Source organism: Bactrocera neohumeralis, chromosome 6 (genome assembly GCF_024586455.1).
Source record: "Bactrocera neohumeralis isolate Rockhampton chromosome 6, APGP_CSIRO_Bneo_wtdbg2-racon-allhic-juicebox.fasta_v2, whole genome shotgun sequence".
NCBI lineage: Eukaryota > Metazoa > Arthropoda > Insecta > Diptera > Tephritidae > Bactrocera > Bactrocera neohumeralis.
The window spans coordinates 77,142,735-77,166,526 of NC_065923.1; the positions used below are offsets into that span (position 1 = coordinate 77,142,735).

The 23,792-nt window shown below is 32.4% G+C and overlaps 2 protein-coding genes across 6 annotated transcripts in view; one reads left to right on the forward strand and one right to left on the reverse strand.

Moving 5' to 3' along the window:
- The window catches only part of LOC126763091 (uncharacterized), a 178,846-nt gene that overhangs the window by 119,517 nt on the left and 35,537 nt on the right, over positions 1-23,792 (reverse strand). For 4 of the 5 annotated variants that reach the window (XR_007667555.1, XM_050480296.1, XM_050480294.1 and 1 more), the window contains one exon: positions 6,528-6,557. The exons of the other annotated variant lie outside the window; for it this stretch is intronic. The gene's annotated coding sequence lies outside the window, so the exon portion shown is untranslated. The remainder of the gene's footprint in view (positions 1-6,527; positions 6,558-23,792) is intronic. 5 annotated transcript variants of the gene reach the window in all.
- LOC126763094 (cysteine-rich motor neuron 1 protein) overlaps positions 1-23,792 on the forward strand; it is a 372,079-nt gene that overhangs the window by 89,506 nt on the left and 258,781 nt on the right. The gene's annotated exons all lie outside the window — the stretch shown is intronic.

Consider the following 23,792-nt stretch of genomic DNA (forward strand, 5'->3'; position numbering starts at 1 on the left):
GCATACTTGTGTGTGTGTGTGTGTGTGTGTGTGTGTAGTTGTGTGGGAAAAGGTTGGCAGCGTTGTGTGGTTGGTGTCTTTGAGTAGGGTTCCAGCAGTATCAGCAGAATAGGTTAATAGGGTACTAAGCTTAGGTATGCAGAAGACGAAGTAGGTCGTGTAAGTGTACCAAGTATGTGTATGTGTTTGTGTGTATTGGCTTGAGTATAAGCAGCAATAGTGCTGCAATAAATTTTGTTCAAGATTTCCAAAGAATCAATTAAAGGTTATTTTGAATTTTGTTCACAGCAAACAAATAATGAGGCTTAGAACTTGCTTATAATGGCGTATAAGCCAATTAGTAAGAATTTTCAAAGAATATCTTTGTATTCTTCTTCTTTACTGGCTTAGAAACCGCTTACGCGAGGAGGAAGGAATCATCTGTAGAAGTTCACGCAAGTGAGGAAAGTTCTCTGATTGTCATTCACTTGGAAACGATCAGAATCAAGTGCTTGTATAGAAAACTTTCGCATTTGACAAGATATATTCACGAAAGTTGGCACAGGTTATTTTCGAAGATAATAATGTAATATCAGAAGAAATTGTTCAGATCGGCTTACTATAGCATATAGCTGCCATACAAATTGAACAATCGGAATTTAGGGCTTGTATGGAAAACTTGCGCATTTGACGTGGTATCTTCACGAAATTTAGTATAGATTATTTTCTAAGGCAACAATGTAATCTCCGAAGAAATTGTTGATATCGGTTAACTATAGCATATAGCTGCCATACAAACTGAATGATCGGAAACAAATGCTTGCATGGAAAACTTCCTCATTTGACAAGAAATATTCACGAACGACTAGACCTATTGTCTATCGCTTTATTGTCAACTACGAAGTTGGACTATAATCGCGTAAGCGATTTTATAGCAACTTTTTTAGTTGAACAAAGGAAGAGAAGTTAAATATCATAAATATTTGGTTGTAAACGCGCCCCCGTCAATTAAACAATTATGCAACACACTGTCCGCTGGAAAAAAAATCTAAAAGTATCAAACGTTAATTCATTGAACCAATCATTACTTTCGAGAGCGGCATGAAAACGCACACATTCACAGAAAAAGGCAAATGGGAAGAAATAAATAAATCAATGCTCTGCACTATCGGTCCACTCGCAGCGTCATGAAATAAATTTATCGCATAAATTGCTTCCATACATAATGCAAACGTGACACGAAAAAAGCTGTTACAACAACAACAACCATAAACAAAAACAACTTTTTGTTGGCGAAAATTTTTAAGCCTACAAGCGGTTTTTCGCTAGTCGCTCGATTTCATATCGCACGCTGGCACATTTTTCAAGCATTGGCACACGGCTTCGTCTACACCGCAACTATTTCGCCATTCGAGGCGCTTTGTGTGTTCGTTATACATTTATGAATATATATTTGTATTTGTGTAGTTTTTGTGACTTAAATTGAACCGCAACGCCCCAACGAACTGTGGCATAACGAATAGCGAAAGGCACAAAGAGGCAAATGGGGCATGGGTGCGACGCAGATGGAGAGGTGATGGCAGGCCAAACTGAGAGTTCATCTATAATTATGTATTCAGGTTCTATATCAGTGCTATGATTTATTTGCGATCAATCATAGACCCTGAAGAATTTCTGTACATTTTAAGAGCTTTAGTTTGTTTTTTTTTTGCCAATAGAAACGATTGAAATTAGGTGAAATAGGCCAAAAGAGCTTGAGATAAAATAAAACGAATTTTCTTAAAGAATTTTGTTAAGAAAAATCTTGTTGTAGTGCAGCTATAACAAAGAGAAAGAATATGTAAAAGAGGCGGTCCAAAGCAATGAAAAATTCCAAAATACCTCGACAAAAAGTTTCATGCAACGCTTTCTTTAAATATTATTAACAAAAAATCATAATATCCTAAAATCGAATTTTTTCCTTAAATGGAGTAATTGGCTGTAAATATAGGTAACAATAACTTCAATTGCTAACTATTCTACTCCATTAACTCTCAATCTTTACTCGCTCTCCAATTAACCTCAAATCAGTTTTTCTTTTTTTCCATTACTCTTCGATTTATTGAATTCACTGCAATATTCAACATCCCTTCGACAACAACAACAAAAACCGTTAGCTACAAACACATATACGACCCAATTAAATAAGCGAACCAGCCAAGCTCAAATCAAAGTCCAATAAATTCATTCATTAAAATTGACGAAAAATTTGCAAAATCACAATCACCGCTTCCGAACTAAATAAATAAAAGATGGAATGTTAAAAACAAAAACAAAAACCGATCCGCAATAGAAATCAGCACAGACGGAGCCGAAAGCGCACGTTGCATTTGCTACCTACCGATATACACCCATACAGACATATCGCACATAGGTATGAAGGTACTTATAGTATTCTGCATGACTGAATAAATAAATAAATACATTTCTGTGGCGCCAAATATTCGCATGGCGTTTCGCAAATAAATTCGTTAAAAAAAAAAATTGCAAAAATAAATTGAAAATAAAATCATAAAATGTAAGCATTTACCGTTGCAAAATATTCTAATTTGACGTGCGACCGTTGAATATTTTTGGAATATAGGGAAATAAGTGTTGATTATGGAAAAAGGAAAAGGATAAAAAATTTCCCTTTTTTATTGTTTTTGTTTTTGTTTTGATAGTAAATACAGATGCATTGGAAAAATATTTAGAGACGTAGGAAGAAGAGTGAGCCAACAATGTGTAGTGCACTCTAGGCCTACCTAGATTAAGAAAAAAAACGTTAACTTCGCTAGCACCGAAGCAATGATACCTTCACAAATACAGAAAATGCCATACCAAAGCTTGATTTTGATCGGTCCGTTTGTATAGCAGCTATATGCTATAGTAATCCGATCTGAAAAATTTCGGCACATGTTGTAACATTGGCTGGGACAAGAAGTAGTTTATTTGAGACAAAAGGTCGTTATCCCGAAAAGAACACGTGTCTGAACTCAATTTGACTTTATACTGGATCACTTGGATCTTGGAGGCGTTAAACCGAAATCTGGCGGCTTCTTCTCTACTCATATACCGGCGAGGGAGTTATGGGTAGGAAAAAGCCGTTGGACCAGAGGGGCAGTGAGCTTCTTTACGGAAGGGTCAAAGCTTGGAGAGGAAAGGTTGGTGGATGGGTTTGTTGTCGGGAGCTCTCTCTCAATTCCAGCTTCATACTTAAGGCTGGGAATCTTACCAGATGCCATCTGCAGAAGCTGTATGGAAAAAAGTGAGGTTTGGTAATTTATAAGTTCGAACACAGAAATTCTTCTTTTATATGGCGTCACAAAGGACTCCATATAGGAGTCCACGTGCGATCTTTGATCATGCACCTTTCCAAACTAACCCCTCTCGTAATACGATAGGCTAAAGAACAGGTGAGCAAATATGCAGATATCGGAGAGCTCTGCTAAAAGTGGAACTGAAAAATATAGTTTCAAACTAAAAATTTTGGTAAATCTCAAAGAGAACTTTGGTGTTTTTACACGATTCTAATATCCCCCTTAATAAACCCCAAGTTTGTCGCGCAGTTAGTAGATAGGTACAACGTCCGGTGTGTTTTACGTGGGCACCTGCTGACGACAGCCTTACTCCACGGCAAACGCGCAGTTTGAACACTCAGTAGCTACAATTTTTGAGATATCAATCTGAAATTTTGTACACGTTCTTTACACATCGAGACATTTTTTATTTGTAGGAATCGCCGATATCGGACCGCTATAACATATAGCTGTCATTCAAACTGAACGATCAAAATTAAGTTCTAGTATGAAAAACTTTTTTATTTGACAAGTTATCTGCACGAAATTTAGCACGAATGATTTCTCAAGATAAAGCTACAACCTCCGAAGAAATTATTTAGATCGGATCATTCTAGCATATAGCTGCCATACAAACTGAACGGTTAAAATTTAGTTCTTGTAAGGAAAACTTTTTTATTTGACAAGTTTTTTGCACGAAATTTGGCATGAATTATTGCTTGGAACAATGCTACAATCTCTGAAGAAATTTTTCAGATCGGACTACTACAGCGTATAGCTGTCATAGAAACTGACTTAACAAAATCAAAATTTAAGTCGTTTTATAACGCTTTAAGCTATAAGAAATACACCTGTGAAGGGTATTATAGCTAAGGTGCAACCGGAGGTACCTTTTTTTTGGTTCTCCTATTCATTTTATTCGTTCTAACTAGTAGCATGTTACCCCAAATCGTATGCGACCCTCTTCAAACTTATAAAACACAATTTGTAATTTTAATCACTTAGAAAGTGCATTATTGTTGTTTGTGGGTACTAGTTAATTAAGCGCGACAACCAAAATTAAATCGAGACAAGCAGAACATTTACATGTCTATATGTATGTATGTATGTGTATATATGAGTTTTATATATGGAAGTGTGCGACAAGCAACCAACTTTTAGCACACAAGCAACTTACAACCACAAAAAATGTATGTAGCTGTATGCATGCCGCTTAATAAAAGTCAACGCGTCTGTCCAAAGCGCCATTGTAATAAAAAGTAGTAACACAGCTAATAAAGACAACAACAACGACAACAATTTGAGAAATAAAAAATGTTAATGCGTCATTACTACAACACATTAGTGCAAATAGAAGAAAAAATAAAATAAAGCATGCCGTTTTGTTGTTGTTATTGTGCCACTTGTCAACTGTCGACGTAGCTAAAATTCTAAGCGCCAATTTTCCACCTTCTCACCACGCGTCGTCGCACCTTTGCGCCATTGTAAGCACCACAACGGTGTCAACTAATTTGTAAGTTGACAAAAAGGTTTATGGCGGCGCTCCAACACACACACACATATATACATACATACATTACTTATTATACACATACCGAGCTACATATTCACGTTGCTGTTAGTCGCCGCGCGTTGTGAAACAAAGCGAAATAAATATATACGAAATCGACATAAAAAGCAAATTAATGTACAAACATGACCGTTAAATACTATAAAATGCATGACAACAAATCTTTTTACGGCCGCAACGTTGTAATTTGTTTAACGCAAACGCATTGAGTGTTTGCACAAGTGTGCGAGAGAGTGTGTGTGCCTGTGCTGGCTTGTACAACATATTGTCAACTGGTTTGTCTAATTTGTAGTACATATGAACTTAAAGCGCAAGTGGAGACTATATACACAATATAAATACCTAAATATGTATGCATATATGTATGTATGTACCTGCATCTACATTCATACATAAATAATTGCTGGTGTTGAAGTAAATTTGTCTGGAATCGCTAGACAAATTTGTCACGATCATGTCTAATTTTTTAGTATGACAATTTTACGGTTATTTTTCAAATTTATATTCCCACAGCGACATCTTGCTTTAAAATGAGGCCTAATATTACTTTTCAACAGAAACAACTTGTTTTTAAGCTTTAACTCATTGATAACAACTCAGCTTGACAACATATCTCACTGGAGTCTAAAATTTAAGCTGAATATTTAAGGAGCCGACGAACCTTACTTTCACTAATTATAGATAAAAGAAGAAAGAAACGTCCACTACGACTGCGCCGCAGCTATAATATCTTTCGCAGGTGTATTTTTTATAGCTTAAAAGGTTATTAAAGGACTTTAATTTTGGTTTTGATAGCTCAGTTTGTAGGGCAGCTATATGCTATAGTAGCCCGATCTGAACAATTTCTTCAGAGGTTGTAGCATTGTTTCGAGAAATAGTTTATGGCAAATTTCATGAAGATAACTTGTCAAATAAAAAAGTTTTCCATACAAGTATCTAATTTTGAACGTTCAGTTTGTATGGCAGCTATACCCTATAATGATCCAATCTGAACAATTTGTTCGGAGATTGTAGCATTGCTTTGGATAATAATGCATGCCAAATTTTATGAAGATAACTTATCAAATAAAAAACTTTGCCATACAAGAACTTTATTTAGATCGGTCAGTTTGTATGGCAGCTATACCCAATAATGGTCCGATCAGAACAATTTTTCTCAAAATTGTAGCATTGCTTTGGGTAATAATGCATGCCATATTTCTTGAAGATATCTCGTCATATAAACAAGTTTTCCATACAGAAATTTGATGCCAATGATTCAGTTTGTATGGCAGCTGTATGTTATAGCGATCCGATCTAAACAGTTTCTACGCATATTATACCATTGTTAGGGAAAATAATATGTACTGAATTTCGTGAAGATATCTCAACAAATAAAAAGTTTTCCATACAAAAACTTGATTTCGATCAGTCAGTTTGTATGGCAGGTCTATGCAACAGCGGTCCGATATCGGTGTTTCCAATAGAATGAGAAGCTTCTTGTGAAGAAAAGAATGTGTGCAAAATTCCAGATTGATAGCTTAAAAATTGAGTGACTAGTTCCTGTATAAACAGATGCACAAATGGACTTTGCTAAATTTAAAGTTTTTGTGTTTTTACTTCTATATTTTTAGAATATATAAATATTTTGTAAATACTTGTAGTATTATAGCTTGACTCACCTTCTGGCAGTACACAGCAACTCTGATTATCTGCAAATAATAAAAAAATCTTGAGTTCAGTTTAAGGGAGTTGAGTGCAAAAGTGAGTTTTATATTAAATAAATTGTATAAATTTATTTATATAAGTATAAAACTTATTGTTTTGGAAAGGTAGAAATAATATTTTTTATTTTTAAAAATTTATTGGAATTTTTGTTTGAAATATTATTAAACTTAAACTCATTTTTTTCAATGAGTGTAAAAATTCATATGAAAAAAAATTCTGAAATAATCCAGTTTCAACCGTTAATATCTTTTACAAAATTAGGTCTACGAAAAAATCGCAAAAAACCATTTTATAGAAGGTAAAATCAGCAAATGCACGACGTTTACGGTGGTCCAAAGGTTTTAGTTCTTGAGTAAGAATAATTTTATGCGGATGGAAGCCCAAATCCTTTTTTCATAATCCGCCAGATTGTAGTTTGAGACAGTTCCAACACTCGAGCTGTTCTTTGTCTTATTGGCCCTTGGACATTATCTATAGAAAAAGCTCGAAATTTTCAACAGTTCGACGAGTAGCGAGCCCAGTTGAACGATTATTACGACCATAAAATGGCAAAGCGCACGAAAAGTTTCAATTGGAGAACGATTATTCTGAATACAAAATTGAAAAATTTGTAAACGTTCTGCTTGCATATATCTTTCCATGATGAAATTGTAAACAATTCTGAATAAAATGAAAGAAAATTATAGATAATGACGTATTAAAAATGACCGAAGCGACACTTGGAAAGCATATCATATCAGAAAGTTGCTAGATATCAGGTGTATTTGATGTCATAAGTTGGCTCTCGATATTTTACTTAATTCATGAATTACTCGTATTTTTTTACTAGTTTGCATGAGCTGAAAGTAATCGAGAATGCATTATATGAGTTGTAGACTTGGCTTTGAGCCGGTTTTGATCGATTTTCGACCAAAAATATCCTAAAATTCAAAATAAAACTTAGTCTAAATTAAATTTCTGGTATTCACTTTAAATTTATTTGCCACCAACTCAAGCAAAAAACTGTGAGCCTTCAGAAAGTATTTACAATAATTGCATTTATTCATGCGAAATTCTACTATATTCGGCTACTGAAATGCATCTACAATTTAAATATGTCTAAATAAGCGTTTATGCATTACAAACGAAAATTTATTTATCGTAAAATTTTTACTGCCCTCAAGCAATGGTCTATTAAAAATTTTCAACATATGTCAGCGCAATAAAAAATCACATGCAAAATGTGTAATTTCATAATGACAATTGCGCAAACAAGAAGGTGGACTAGAAATATGCATAAATAAATGAAAATTGTGAAAGCAATATGCGCATTTTCAAGCTAAAATATTATATACGATGATGTGTGTGGTTATAATATACATATATACTATATATTTATATACTATATATACTTGCTTGTCAGCAATAATGCGCTTGAGTCATGCCGGCTGTATAGAAAATGAAATTGTTGCAAGGTATTTATGTGTGCAAGGGTATATATTATTTATGTGTGTTTAGATACATATGTATGTATAAATATTTTAAATAAATTTTACTGTTTATTTCTGTCGCTTGTGAGCGTTTTCTAAGCAGCTTCTAGCAACTTAGTTAATAGTGATATTTATATGCATATAAAATATAAGTACGAAAATATATACATACATACATACATATGTACATATCATATCGATTATATTTGGTATATAGTACATATGTAAGTCTGATTTTTGTTGTAACCATTTTTGTTTGTCTATCTATGCATTTAAAGTTTAATACTTTGTTTCATTGCATTGCCTTCTACTATCTGCCTTCAAGTGTGTTTGTATGTGCTTGTCACAAGCCGCCTAAGCTAACATTTTTATTAGACATTTACAAATGTTTATTGTGCATTTATAAAAATTTAATTATAAAATGACAGCATGAATGACTGATTGATGGAAAGACTAAATATTATTGACATGTTTTATAGGCAACTAAATAATATATTCATATATATATGAGGGTGGGTCGAAAAAAGACTATATTTTTGGCTTGTTATTTTGAAAAACACAATGAAAAAAGTCATTAAAAATCGAAAAAACTGATAGTTTTTCAGGCAATTTACTGCCCTACAAAAGTGGTCTCTAAGATTTCCTAATGCCCATCACAGATGCCTTTTTTATGGCATAAAAATTTATTCTGATTTTGATCGGTCAGTTTGGATTGCAGCTGTTAGCTACATATATTATTTCAATCTGAAGAATTTCTTCGGATATTGCATCATTGCCTTAGACAATAATCCGTTTTCCATACACGGACTTGAGTTCAATAAGTCAGTTTGTATGAGAGCTATATGCTATAGTCTTCCGATCTGAATAATTTCTTCACAGATTTTAGTGACGCGTTTGGTAACTATCTCTGCCAAATTTCGTGATGATACCTTGACAAATGAAAAAGTTTTCTATATAAGAACTTGAGTTTAATCGGGTCAGTTTATATGGCAGCTATATGGTGTAGAAGTCCGACTAGAATAATCTTTTCAAAAAATGTAGCAGTGCGTTTCAAAATAATATCTGCCGAATTTCTTGAGCGTAACTCATCAAATAAAGAAATTTTCGATCGATATCTCAAAAACTGAGGGGGTAGCTCGAGTATGTACAGATGGACACGTTGATCATTTATATACCATAGACATTTTGTAGGATCTCCGACGTTTTCTTTTAGGTGTTACAAACTTCGTGGAAAACTTTAAATACCCTGTTCAGGGTATGAAAATCAATTTGGGTACTAATGAACACCCTAATATGTAAATATATATGTGTATATAGATGAAAAAGTAAGCATTTTAAATAAAATAAAACAAAATATGGAAGAGTTGTATAATAAAAGTCAAGTATATTGGATTATGAAAATATGCTACCATTTAAAGGGTGCCTTTTTAGAGGCATACACATTTTACTTGAAATATAATCTACAAGTTTGTATGACATTATCTAAATTATTGCTTTGTTAGTCAAACAATCTTGAGATATTTAGTGTTTGTATATAATTTCGAACCGCGAAACTGTAGAAAACCTTATATGTATTTTATATGAAATTTTATTTTTAGTTATTAATTTATTTCAAATTCGTTTTTTTACTTTTTTCATTAAATTTTTTTGTAAATCAAATTTTAAATAAATTGTTATTTATTTTTGTTTTAATTTATAGATTTCTTTTAAGAAAATAGGCTTTTAATTAAATATTTTTATTATTTTCGACATTTTATAATATATAAAAACGTTGTATATATTTAATATTAATTTTATGTCCAATTATTTTAAGTTTATTTGCGATTTCATCTTAATTATTTTTTGATAAACGTTGAATATATTTTGTATAATTTTCTTTTCAATTATTAATTTCTTTTAAATTTATGTTTGGTTTTTGATAATTTTTACATATAAAATTTTCTATAATTTTTCAAACTTTTTTAATTAAAAATTTTTTTTATATAAAAACTTTGCATATATTTTTTTAAATTTATTTTTATTTTTTCAGATTATTTTTAATTTTTTTTATTATAATTATCTTTTTTTAATAAAACTTTATATACGTTTTTATATATTTATTTTCAACTTAATTTTTTTATTTTTTTTATTATGATTTTTAACTAAATTTTTTATACTATATAAAAACTTTCGACATAAGTAATTTTTAATTTATTGATTTTTTCTAAATTTATTTTTATTTTTTTTGAAAACATTTCTATTTAATATTTTATATTTTTTGTAAATATATGTTATAAAAAATATTTTTTTTATTAATTATTTATTTCTCTAAAGTAAATAGATTTTTTATTGAGTTTATTTTATTACTTTTGTTAATAAACTTGCTTATTTGCTTATGTTATATAGAAACTTTGTATATAGTTTATATACTTTTTGTTACTTTTTATTAAGTTTATTTTTAATTATTTTGTTCCTAATAAAATTTTCTAAAATTTTTTTTAATATTATTTTTGTTTAAGATATTTATTTTTATTACGATTTTTTTACTTACATACATACATATATGTATAATATTATATATAAAATCATTTTACTTATTTAGTTTCTTATTTCTTAATTTATTTTAAATAAATTTTTATTTTTTTTTATTAAGTTTTTCTATAAAATTTTATTGTTTTTCATTTAAAATCTTTATTAATTAATGTTTTATATTTTTGTGTAAAACTTTACCTATTTTGTATTTTTTTTTAATTTAACAATTATTATTTTAATGATTTCTTAATAATTAATTAAATGATTTGTTTACAGTAAATAGTTTCTTAGTTAAGCTTGCTTTATTATTATTTTTAGTTAATTTCTTGTGCTATATAAAAACCTTGAACATATTTTATTTTTTTTAATAAAAAATTTAAAATTTTATTTAATTAATTAAAAAAAATTTTAAATTTATTATTTTTTTTAATTAATTAAATTAATAAATTTGATTTAAATTAAAATTAAAAAATTTTAAATTTTTTATTTTTTTTAATTAATTAAATAATAAATTTAAATTTTTTTTTAATTAATCAATTTATAAATATTTTTTTCAAATTTTTGGAGTTTCTTATATATGGTATTTTATATATTTTTTTAATACTTTAATTTGTTTAATTTTTAGAATTTTCACGTAATGCCTAATTTAGAATTGTTTTAAATTTTTTTTTTTTTTTTTAATTTTATATAATTTATTCATAATATATTTCTTAATTAAATTTATTAATTTTTTTAATTAATCAATTTATAAATATTTTTTTTAGTATTTTAAAATTGTTTTAAATTACTTTTTTTTTTTGTAATTTTATGTAATTTATTCATAATTTACTTCTTTCAGGTTAGTTTTTAATTTTTTTGTTACGATTTTTTTAAATTAATTTTTTTAAACTATATAAAAGCATTGTACATATGTACATATGTAATTTAAATTTTTGTAATTTCTTTTAAATTAATTCTTAATTGTTTTTATTATTTTTTTCGGTAAACTTTTAGTTTCATTTTTTATTATTATTATTTTTTTTTTGAGTAAACTAACTTTTTTAATTTTTTTTAATAATTTTATATTTTTTTTATGTACATGTCGTTTTAATTTTTTTTTTAATTTTTTTATTTGTTTCATAAAATAATTTTTTTTAACTTACTAATTATAACTTTCATTTTTTTATTTTATTTTTTAATTTTTTTTAATAATTTTATATTTTTTTGTGTACATTTCGTTTTAAATTTTCATAATTTTTTTTTTTTTTATTTTAAATTAAACAAGTATGTTGTATATTTTGCGCTCACACAATGTAATATTTAACCTACGAAACGCGGATATGCCGCTAGCTAGAAATGTTTAACTTGCAAAGGCGAGCGATTTATGACAAGAAATCACAGTTAGGCTAATTTATTGCTTTATTCTTTCAATCTCAACACTTAATTGGCAAAAACTGCAAGTCATATTGACGCAAATATACCGTAATAGTTCATGTGTGCATATACATACATATGTATACATACGTTGTATATATAAGTATATACAATAAACATTTCTAAAAGCTTGTATGCCAAACACATGCATTTCCATTCAAAAACTACGAATTGCATAATAGCCTCTACATTCAGCTAAAGCGCAAATATTATTGCACACACATACACATATCTACTTGCATAAAATTAAAAGTCAGCAACAACAAAAAAGCGTTGCAATCATTCACTCGCTCATTCATTTAAATTTCAATGCCTTTCTACAGTGTCTAAACTGGCATTTGCATAGCGCTGTACATGTGCATATAACAGTGTGGGACATTACATACGCACACATAAATAATGTTTGTTGGCCGTCAAAATGCAGAATTTACGACTTCAAACGTTACACCGTTGTAAAAATCATTTCAATTAAATTTAGTGTGCGCTGTACATAAAAGCACAGGCATAACACACAAGCAGAAACAACACAATTACAAAACAAAAGCAACAAAATTACCAAACAAAAGCAACAGAATGACAAAAAAAGAAATTACAACAACAACAAATGATTTAGTAAAAAGCAAAAATGAGAAATTGCCACAAGCAAAGGAAAAGTGTAGTTAGAAATGGAAGCAAAGCATGCAGGAATTGTTAGATAAATGCATATAAGTAGATAAATATGTATTTTATATAGTATATACATATATATATACATATATGAATATAGGCAACCACCATGAACTTGCATTTGTTGCACTGAACCATTCCACTCATAAATAAATATAACTATGAGATTTGTATGTTTGCCAGCGTTTGTCGACATATTTTTGTTCATAAATACATACATATGTACATATGTACATACATGTACACATACATATTTACATACATATATCCAAGCAATAGACTTCAATGTTATTAAATTTGATTTTTATTGCGGAAACATTTATGCCAACATTGATGCGCCATCGACATTTTTGCACAAATACATACATATGTATGTGTGTGTGTCATGCATATTCGTGCTCATATCAATATACATACATACAGACATGCTTCCACATGCCTAATTTATGCGCTCAATTATATTGTTCGCGCAGCAGCAGGGTCCAGCGCGTGCAACTGACACCACCAATTACGGCTGTCGCCCCTCGCGTGCGATGCGCTCGGCGGCAATTGCTAGCTGTAAAATGAAATGAGTGAGTTCTCAGAAAAAAATGTATGCGGATTGACCACCAAAGTGCATTCAATTAGCGACAACTGTCAGGATATGGCATTTTTTATTGAGTCTTGCTGGGGAAATACGCAATAAATAACATTAATGGGAAAAATGGGTGTCGAATCTGGGGTCAAACCCGAAGCTAGATTAGAAATATTGCTAATATAAATAATATGAAAATATTCCTCTAAACTTTCTAAATTTGGAAAGGTTTTAATTAAAGACTAGTAACTGAAATCTATCTGGTGTCGCAAAGAGCCAAAACTGGCCTCATTGACCTACCAGACTTACCTAACCTAACCTACTTGTATAATCGATAAAAATGTACAATAAATAGCTTCTGGACTCCCTTGAAGTTAGTTAGACTTAACTGCTTTATGAACGGGTCGTTTCTGGACTCCCTTCTTGTTAGTTACACTTAATTGCCTTATGAACCGGACTCCATTACTCCCAAAGCCCTAGCGACAATCTTTGTCCGAATCAGTCGGCCAAGTTAAACTAAAACCGCATTTCCCAGAAATCTTACCTAAAACTGGCTGTATCTTGATCAATACTGCAACAACAAACGCATTAAAAGTCAGTCTAAATATCCCCGAGAAAACCTCTCAAAGACTGTTATCTTCTATTATCGATATTTTACAACTTTTCCATAAGAAAATAAGAATTTATACAGCTCCCTAAAATTTTCCAACGTTAGAACACTAAGAATTCACCTATCCGACAAATTTTACTCGAATCTTCCTATATCTTCTTGGTGAGAAAACCACTTAACCCTCTCTATCTATCAAATTTTCCAAAGTCAGAACACCTCTCCGATATATTTTACTCAAGCCTTCTTCTGTTCTTCTGTCAAAAACCCGTCATCTGAAGCAAGTAGTTTACTGAAGTCTTCATATATCTTCCGCTGCCTAAAAATACAATATCTCGGAAAAAGAACTTATTTTTATTCGGTACATTTTTAGCACTGAAAATCAGATTAAGTCTTATATTAGACATATGTATGTAGTTATTTTCAGAGAGAAAAATTCAACACCTCGTTCTTTATATTATTCTTCTACTAGGGAACAGGAGTGTCCGAAGCTCGGTTACAGTCAGACTGTCTTTACTAGTAAAACTCATTAAAATCAGGCGAATCTAAAACTGTAGCCATCAAGACTATAGGAAGTTCTGTAGCGCGACAAACGGTTCGGAGCTAATATGTCAATCGTTTCCACGACAGTCGGGTATACGTAACCGAAAGTAAGGTTGGGTTAGGTAAATAAGCTGATATTCTTGAATGATCCCACTTGGACTGCTAAAGACGCTTGTTCGTTGTGTTGTCCAGTACTCCTAAGTACGGATCAAAACGACCGTCGTACATCTACAAAGCGCCAAGAGCCAGAGAGATATATATTTAGATAGATATATTGAGTTGGCAGATATCTACTCCAGCCTATTCGCCGGGATCATAGAGAGTATGACAACAGAGATACTTTCTTTTATCTTATCTTCCTCTCTGCAACTTTGAGAAGTTGTATGCTACAAAATCTTAAGTTACCGAAACGGATATCCGCTGATATTATGTACATACTGTGTATATTGTATAATAAGCCATACATATATTTGTCTAAGCTGTCTCTCACTGAATTGTCAAGCATGAAATCCAATATCGCAGACATGAGCTTGACATTTAAACGGTTTAATGTCAAAGCGGGCCGAGAAAAAATAAGCAGGTATTAGTAACATATCGTTAGCCTACCACGCCCCTTACTCGGTATGCTTAGCTGCTTAGCCATGGTCTTAGACATGACAGAGGAGGCAAAAGCTCTTTAGAGAATTTCAAGAAGAAATAAAACTTGAAATAATGCCTACGGTAAACAACAACAACATTTACGAGTATATGTGGTAATAAGAATATATTTATTTTGAACTATTACACCAGGAGAATTAGCAATACACACACAGACACCTACAAACCGGTAGTGTTGCTCTCTTGACAGCTGCCAAACTGGCGTTAGCGACTTATATTGTATATGGCACTGCTGTCACAAAAATGCCAGCGGTAATCTGCAACATGTGGCTAGCAACATTTGCAACATGAAGATGGCAACACTGGCAACTCACAGCTACTGCAAATGGCCAAAACAACAACTAACAGCCACGGCCAACAACTGCCAAACTGTCAACTTACCAAAAGACGCGCTGCCGACTACCGCAAGTCTACTGCCACTTGGCTTGCCACTAGCTAGCGGTTGCTCACACTCAATGCCGACTGGCGTAAATTACTACTTCACTCGAAGTAATAAATATATTATAGTTTAGCTACTGCTTGACTTTCGTGGAAAAGCTTAAATAATCAAGTGGACGAAAGCATGTGGAAAAAAACAAAAAAACAGAAACAACAAAAACAACGCGAAGTTAAAGTAACAACAAACTATTAAATAAAATATGAAACCATGAAATGACACGATTTTGATCTTTTCGCGGTAACTGTTCGGCTTGCTTGTAATCTTTTTTTTCATTTGCTATTTTATTTTTTTTTTTTCGTTTTGACTTTGCGAGTACTTATTTTTATATATTTTACGCCAGTTGTCAGCTTGACTTGTGATTTGCGGCTTTCTAAGTGGCTGTGTGAATTTTAGTTAGAAATCAATTGCGTTAGTAACTTTTTTGGTAGAAAGGTAAGCTAAGTAGAACTGTAGGTAGTTTGTGAAAAATAAATAACACCTGCTTTAAATATGCCTGGAGGTCTTTCTCTTCCTCTGCTTGCCCCGACTGGTACAGTTTCGAATACTCTCAGAGCTGGAGTATTTTCATCCATTCGGCTGGCTTGACCTAACCAGCGTAGCCGCTTTAGAGAATGGAGCCATGTGTAGAAGTTCACGCAAGTAAGGAAAGTTCTCTGAGCGCCATTGACTTGGGAGTGGCCAGAAACACTCAGGCAGCTCACGGCTTCCGGTCCTAGACCAAGTATCCTGTGGTTACCCAAAGAACATCCGTTTGGAGGTGAGCTAAAGTGAGAAGGCGAAACATCCCTCCCCAAGGTTGTGGGCTTACTCCAGAGATTTGTATCAAGTAATCTATACAAACAACGTATCAGCGAGTGAGTAAGCCGCAGTGATTGCTTAAAATTTTGTGATGTCGAAACAACTTGACGATTTCAAAATTTTTCCGAATAATTTCACAAGTTTTTGTCATGCGAAATATTTAGAAAATATCTGAATTTACTAGTATTTCTTATATGTGATTCGAGCGGTTTCTTTTTCAAAAGTTTAATAGTCTTATTTCAAGTATTGCCCATCTGAAGCTATAACATTTTCTCAACTTTCTGGTAATTTGTGGATTCCATCTCAATAGAACTACGCCAGCTTGAGGGCCAAGCATAAATCAAGTAAATCTTTGATACCCTGTTCTGATGTGAACCGTATTCCAGTATTTCAGCGTAAACGTTCTGCATCGGTCGGTAAAAATAGTAGTCGAAAGAGGCAAATTCCGGGCTATAAGGCGGGTGAAGCAAAACTTTCCAACCGCTGTTTTCCAGATTGTTTTACCGGTATCTTAGCATAAGGTCGAGCTTTGTCATGATGAAAAGTTATCACTTCGATTATAGTTGCAATATCCGGTCTCTCTTCTGTAATCACTCGCTTCAATTTGATCAGTTATTGTTGAGAGTTGAGAGAGATTGAATAGTGTTCTCCATTAATGGTTACGCCCGTTTAGAAATTCATTATACAGCTCTTCTGGTTTCATCTTATACAAGACATTCCAACGCTTGTTCGGAATATTGAAGCAATGTAATAATTATCAAACAACTCTTGGCAAATCGCAAAAATATTGTTATGGGCCTAATAACTAGTACTTAAAGGCAATAGAACGAAGTGTTAAGTTAAATGTGGGCCAGCAGTCGATTTATAGGTTAATCGAACAGGAAATTATCCATTTATTTAAGGGAATGATAATAAAGTATAGGAACAAGTGACGAATTAGCCTTTGTATGTAGTCCGATTTTATCATCGGTTATTAGAAAATCTCTGACCAATGGTTGCCTTAGGTTTGGTCCTAAGACTGATCCTAGCATCAAAGGAAACCCAAGATTCCACTTGAACAGCTGTGAGAGCTGACTCTCTTTGTTTACTAAACTCCAAGATATGGATAGTCAGATCCTCATAGAGTGACAAAGCGATTAATTCGATTAATATTAATCTCAGCCACTACGTGAAGTTCGCCGAAGGTGCGTCTGCCGAGATGTTTCAACCGTCGTCTGACAAAAGCTGAACAGCTGAGAAGAAACTACCAAAATGATTTCACCCTGCTCTATTCCGTACACCGTTGACAATGTACAACATAGTTCAGGCGACCTTTCGCGTTCACACTCTATGACACAACGAATTTTAAAAGGGTGTACTCTTTTTTTCTTAATCTTACCTTTAGGAATTTATTCATAGCATAATTATGACAGCAAATGCTGTGATCTAACCAAATCAAGCCGGATCTGATACTTCAGAACCACAACATTCATTCCGTTTAATGTGTTCCAAACTAACACCACGGTGCTAAAGAGCACAGCGAATCAAAACAATGCCTTGTTCAGAGCTCCAAACAATGCAAGCATTATTTGGTATAAATTGGTAAGGTGGTATGTACACCTTATTCCACCTTGGTCGAGTTCGAGGCCCATCTAATACCTCTTCTGTACTGTGCTTTCGGCACTCGGTCACAATGCGACTCCACACTGAACTGACACAAGGTCAGCTCGCAGCGCATTCGGGTTTAAACCACAGCCAACACAAATTTTCACGAAGGACCGACCGAAATGAGCAATTTGGAGCGAACTCGAAGCGTTTAGTGTTCGCCGTGGTAACAGCATTTAGGTTTCGGTCAGACCTTGTCGCCGAAGCTAGTTCCAGTTGAGCACAATTGTACTGGTGGCATTTTGAGCGTAAACTTCAAATGTCTTTTCATTAGTATGAATCTGAATAAAAGTCTATATTTTCAGTTCAAGATCTGACAAGACTATGCTTATGCTTCTAAGGTGGAGACCTACTATGAATGACTCAGTGCGGGTTTGTAGATTTTAGGCGCCTCCTACGACAGGTATGTCTTTCCCTGACATATTGCGAGATAAGTAAAGGGGTGGGAGGAAAAGAAAGATCGACTGGCGCGCTGTTCTAAACTCGGCTATGACCGCGTTAGCGGTGAAGAAGAAGAATCTTACTTGGAGACCCTGGTAATATTTAGTTACTTTAGCCTTTACAAGATCCACTTGTCTTGTTGTTATTATTATGCTTTATAAAAATTACTTTCAAAGTGCAAAAAAACAAGAAACTGATGCCTAGGCTTAAGCCTAGCCTTAAACCACCGCTTAAAAAGGTCCATAAAGCTGACCTGGAATTCTGAGAATCTATTTTGTAAGATGTGCAAAGAAAATGGAGAAGTTAGTACTTGAAAATTTTTCAATTTTCACTTTACCGTTATCAAACTTTTTCACACTGCCGCATTTGTAGATGGAGTAGAGCATTTTATACATACACATACATATTTACCTATATACTTATGTGTAAATATGTAGCTATGTTAACCGCGAAGCGCGCACGAGCTCATAAATTCGCTGAAGCTGGTCAGTAAACAAGCGTTAACAAGCCAGTTGACGGCAGTGGAATCGGGTCAATGGTGCTATCACGTTTCGCTCATATCACATACAACTTTTATGCAGCAAAGATACACAAGTATACGTATATACATATACATATGTACACCGCACATATGTATGTACCATACACATTTCCTATATACATACATATATGTATGTATACCGTGCCAGCGTACTCTTACAAAATTTTGCGGGCGCTGACAAAATTTAGGTCGCCCAGTGAGCTGTGACAAAAACAACAAATAAATAAAAGAAAAACAGCAATAAAAACAATAAGTCCGTGCGATGGGCAGATAATATTTGTTATATAAAGATTGTGGCTATGTCACAATGTGCATTGTTGTATTTTCGTGTGTGTTTGTTGTAGATTGTATCAGTTTACGTGCGCTCGTATCAAGTACAGGGTGCAATTAAAGCGCACTTAATTTTAGTGATTTTTTATTTTACAACGCTTATCGCTGTCTGTGCTGGTTATTTGAGATGGTTTTCCTGTTTCTAGATTTTTTTGTTTTTTATTTTTTTTGTTTAAAAAATATCAGAAAAAGCGCAACTTTCATGAAATTTATGCGTTTCTATACTTCACACAAAAATTGAATTTTTTCCAACTTCAGCAGAATTTTTTAGTTCTCATGCTTTGATTATAGCATGCAGACTTTTCAATGTCTCTTTTTTAATGTCTATTCTTTTAATTTTGAATTAATAAATTTAAATATTCAAATTTCCTGTATTCCGCTTATCACCAGAAAATTGAAAAGTAAATAAATTAAGCAGCTACAAATTAGCGCCCACTAAGCGCTTAATTTCTGTCAGCTAGCTGATAAATAATTATATATGTATATTTATTTTTTTTCGTTTTTGCTTTTGTTTTTGTCGCCTAATTTATGCAAATTGGTTTTTGTTTGCTTCTCTCCCATCTCTAGACTAGTAAATTGTGCTTATTTGCTGATAACTTCGGTTTTGTTTTAATTATTACTGGTTTTACTGTTTAGTTTCGGTTATCGGTTCGTTTATTCTAATTTATAACTACGATTTTTTTCAATTGTTATTTCTGCATTTTCGAACTACAAATTTATTAATGTTGAAAATTTAGATAGTTGTGACATAGGAATTTGAAACGTGTTTTTAATAATTCAGCCTTACAGAAAAAACGTCGCAGTTTGAGGAAGTTTCAACAGTTATTATCAACTTTTTTGAAATTATATTTATATGTGCAATAAATTTAATTTAATTTTTAGTTATGGACTTATTCTATTAATCTTATTTAAACTTGAAATCTGCGAAAATGTGTATAGAAAATACCTTAGCAGCGCGTATGCCTTACCTTTCACTTAACAACAATATGGCCATTTGAAGTTCTCATTTGGTTTATCAAAAATGATAATATATGTTTCTGCTTGGTAGTAATGAAGATAAGTAGCAGATATGGGCTCAAAATTATCCGCACATATTATTCTCATGTATGTACATATATTCTCTGTATTATAATCTATATTTCTCCCATTAAATTTTATCGATTTGCTTCAAGGGAGAGCCTAGAAAGCGAGTTTACAATATTTAAGACTTTCGACCAGAAAGAGCTGGAAAAGCCATCATTTTGCAGTTGCAATAGAATAGGATTCCATTAAGACTATTAAGAACAAGAAAACAACAAGAAGAAAAAAGCGGTAGCTGCGGCTGTACGGTTGCTATAATAAGCTTAACAGATGCATTTTTTATATCATAAAAGGTTATAAGAAGATCGCTATGCTGGCTTTTAGTCGATCAGTTGAAATGACAGCTTTGTGCTATAGCGATCTGATATATGGTCCGGTTATACTCTAAATAGAATTGCGTGATACACTCGTGGCCTCGCAAACCTTACCACTACACTCTATTACTTTTTTTAGGCCTTTTTGGTTCGTTCGGTATTTTCTTCAATTTTGGTTTTTGTTAAGTTTTTAGTAAGCAGAAGTAAACTAAATTATATTATCTAATTATAATTATAGTTTTTAATTTTTAATTTTTAATATTTTTGATAAATAACATATCATTAACTTATTTCTAAATAAAAAATTTCAATACCGTTATAAAGTTTTGTCAAATACTTAAGTACAACACTTGAAGTTTCTTAGTGGTAAGATTTGCATGGCCACGAGTGTAACCTGTCAAATAAAAATTTTTCTATACAAGGACTTGAGTTTGATCGTTTAGTTAGTACTATTTCCAGATTTTCAAACCCTGGAAATCGAGCGTGGAATAACTCTTGACAATAGATGCTTTGGGAATGGTTTGCAATTGAGAAGCAAATCCCTCTCGCGATGGACAAAATTACGTTTTATAAGTCTTCTATCATTTCCGACCTATTATGCGTCAGAAAAACTATGGCAAACCGCAATGTGAAAGAACTCAACGAAGTCGGCAGAACTGTTCAGATCTTTGAACCCGTTCGCTGGAGTTGAAGACATTCGAACCGCGAACTGCATGAGCTCAACGGTGACATGGTTATGGTTAAACACATAAAATTCAAAGCTTGCGCTTATTTGGTCATTTCGTACGCATGCTGACGATGCTTCAGCGAAAAGCTACTTGGATTTGTGACCCGTGAGTGTATAAAGAAAGCAAGGGAGAAACAAGTGCATTGGAAGCTGTCTGAACTTGGAATATACAACGTTCATGACCTCGCAAAGAATAGAGGCATAATTTTGTGTTCTTGGTCTAGACCAACCAAAAGAAGAGGAAGATGCTTTCTGAAAACCATTAGTTCTCAGTTGCAACAGCTTAGGAATCACACTAAGATTTCGAAATATTTTTTGGTAGGTAAAAGCACATTACTCATAATTACCATTTGAGTTTAAGGTTTAGCCAAAGTTACATTTAAGACTGTGTTTAAGTTTACCATTTTTGCTCATAGGCTAACAGCTCAAAGCGACATTTTAGACAATTTAACACAAAAAAATTCGATATCATAAGTTTTCATCAGTATGTGTGGTAAACTCTGAGTTTAACGCCAAAGCAAAGTGACAATTTAGACGATTCAATGAAAATTTTTTGATATCTTAAATCCCGTGTTCATGGTTTAGCATCCTGCTTATAGCGTAACAGTTCATCAGTATGTATAATAAAATGAGAGTTTAAACAAAGTTTTAAGTGTCAAAGGTGACATTTTAGGCGACATGAAGGCAATCTGTCAAATCTTTAACTCTGTATACATACATATATGGATAGTATGATATATCTCTCTCTGAACGTAAGTAAAGTTTTTACCTCAGAGCAAAGTGATGATGAGTTAACGAATTTTTTAAATCTTAAACTCTGTGTTTATGGGCGGTTTGAGAAACTTTGAGTTTATGCAAAGTTGTGACATTTAAGAAGAGTGATATTTAAGACGATTTAAGAAAAAATTTAAATATCTTACACTCCGCATTTATGGGTAGTATGATGAACTCTGAGTTTAAGCAAGATTTCGACCCAAGAGCAAAGTAATCTTTAAGCCGATTTAACGATAGTTTCTTATTATCTTAAACTCCGTGTTTTTATGAAGTTTGATAAACTCGGAGTTTAAGCAAAGTTTTTACACCAAAGCAAAGTGAAATTTTGGATGATTTGAATTCTTCAAAATCTTAAACTCCGTGTTTTCATGAAGTTTGATAAACTCTGAGTTTAAGCAAAGTTTTTAGATCAAAGCAAAGTGAAATTTTGGATGATTTGAATTCTTCAAAATCTTAAACTCCGTGTTTTCATGAAGTTTGATAAACTCTGAGTTTAAGCAAAGTTTTTAGATCAAAGCATTTGAAACGATTTAATGAAAGTTTTTCAATATCTGAAAACCGTGTTTACGGGAAGTGTTTTAGGGTTAGCATTAAAATTGTAATACAGTGTAATTCACGGTAGTGACATTTAAAATGATTTAAGTTTTCAATATTTATCAATATTTAACCATAAGCTCCTTTTTATTTTTTTAATTAATGATTTGTCATTAAAAATGCTAGATTATTACATGACAGTTTTTAGTATTACAATAAAAAAAACACTTTTAACTATAAAATATTTACTTTTTTCGACAAAGAAGTTTTTTCAAGGGAAATTTTTTGTACTCTGCCTAAAAATTGTTAATTATTATTACTTCAAATAAGCTACACGAAACATTTATGCTCATATTTCACTTACAAATTTCCGGAAAAATTTTTTTAGTAATGAAAAATGTTTATTAAATCATTAATTTTTCTGAGTAACTGATCTAGCTGACATTTAATTGAAATATGGCAGCAGAAACCTGAGCCACAGATAAAAAATTACAACTATTTTCCAGCAAAACAACAAAAGTGTGGAAATTACGCATAATAAATTCCCGTTAAATGCATGCATTCCACACAAATGAATTGCTCTATTTTCTTGGCTCACTGAGTCACGACGTAGTCTACCAAAAAGAAATCTAACTACAGCTACAAGCAATTAAGCAAAGATAAAGTGAAAATAATTTGATGATTTTGCATTTGAGAATGCTCAACACACCAGCATTTGGGTGTGTGCGTGTGTCTGCAATTTGTCAAAAACCAATTAAATATGGCGTCATAAAAATTGACACTTGCCGCATAACCGTACAAAACTAAGCTTTAATGGCCGAATAACATGGAAAATTTAATGATGGAGTAGACGTAGAATCTACACGCTTTGAACTCTGCTGCGAAATGGTAGAAAGCCAACAACACTCGAGGCATAAATGAAGCAATAAAACAACAACAAAATAATAACAATTATAAATTATGTACATTTGTAGCATACTCTACACACCCACTGTGTCAGCGTGGCACTGGGACGGCGGCTGGCATTCCAGCAGAGGTCAACTGCGTTTTATGAACTTTCAATTATAATCACAACTAACGTTAGTTTGTATGTGTATGTGTGTGTTTGTTGATTTTTGTGTGAAAATGCATGAATTCTTGTATTTCTATGATAGAGC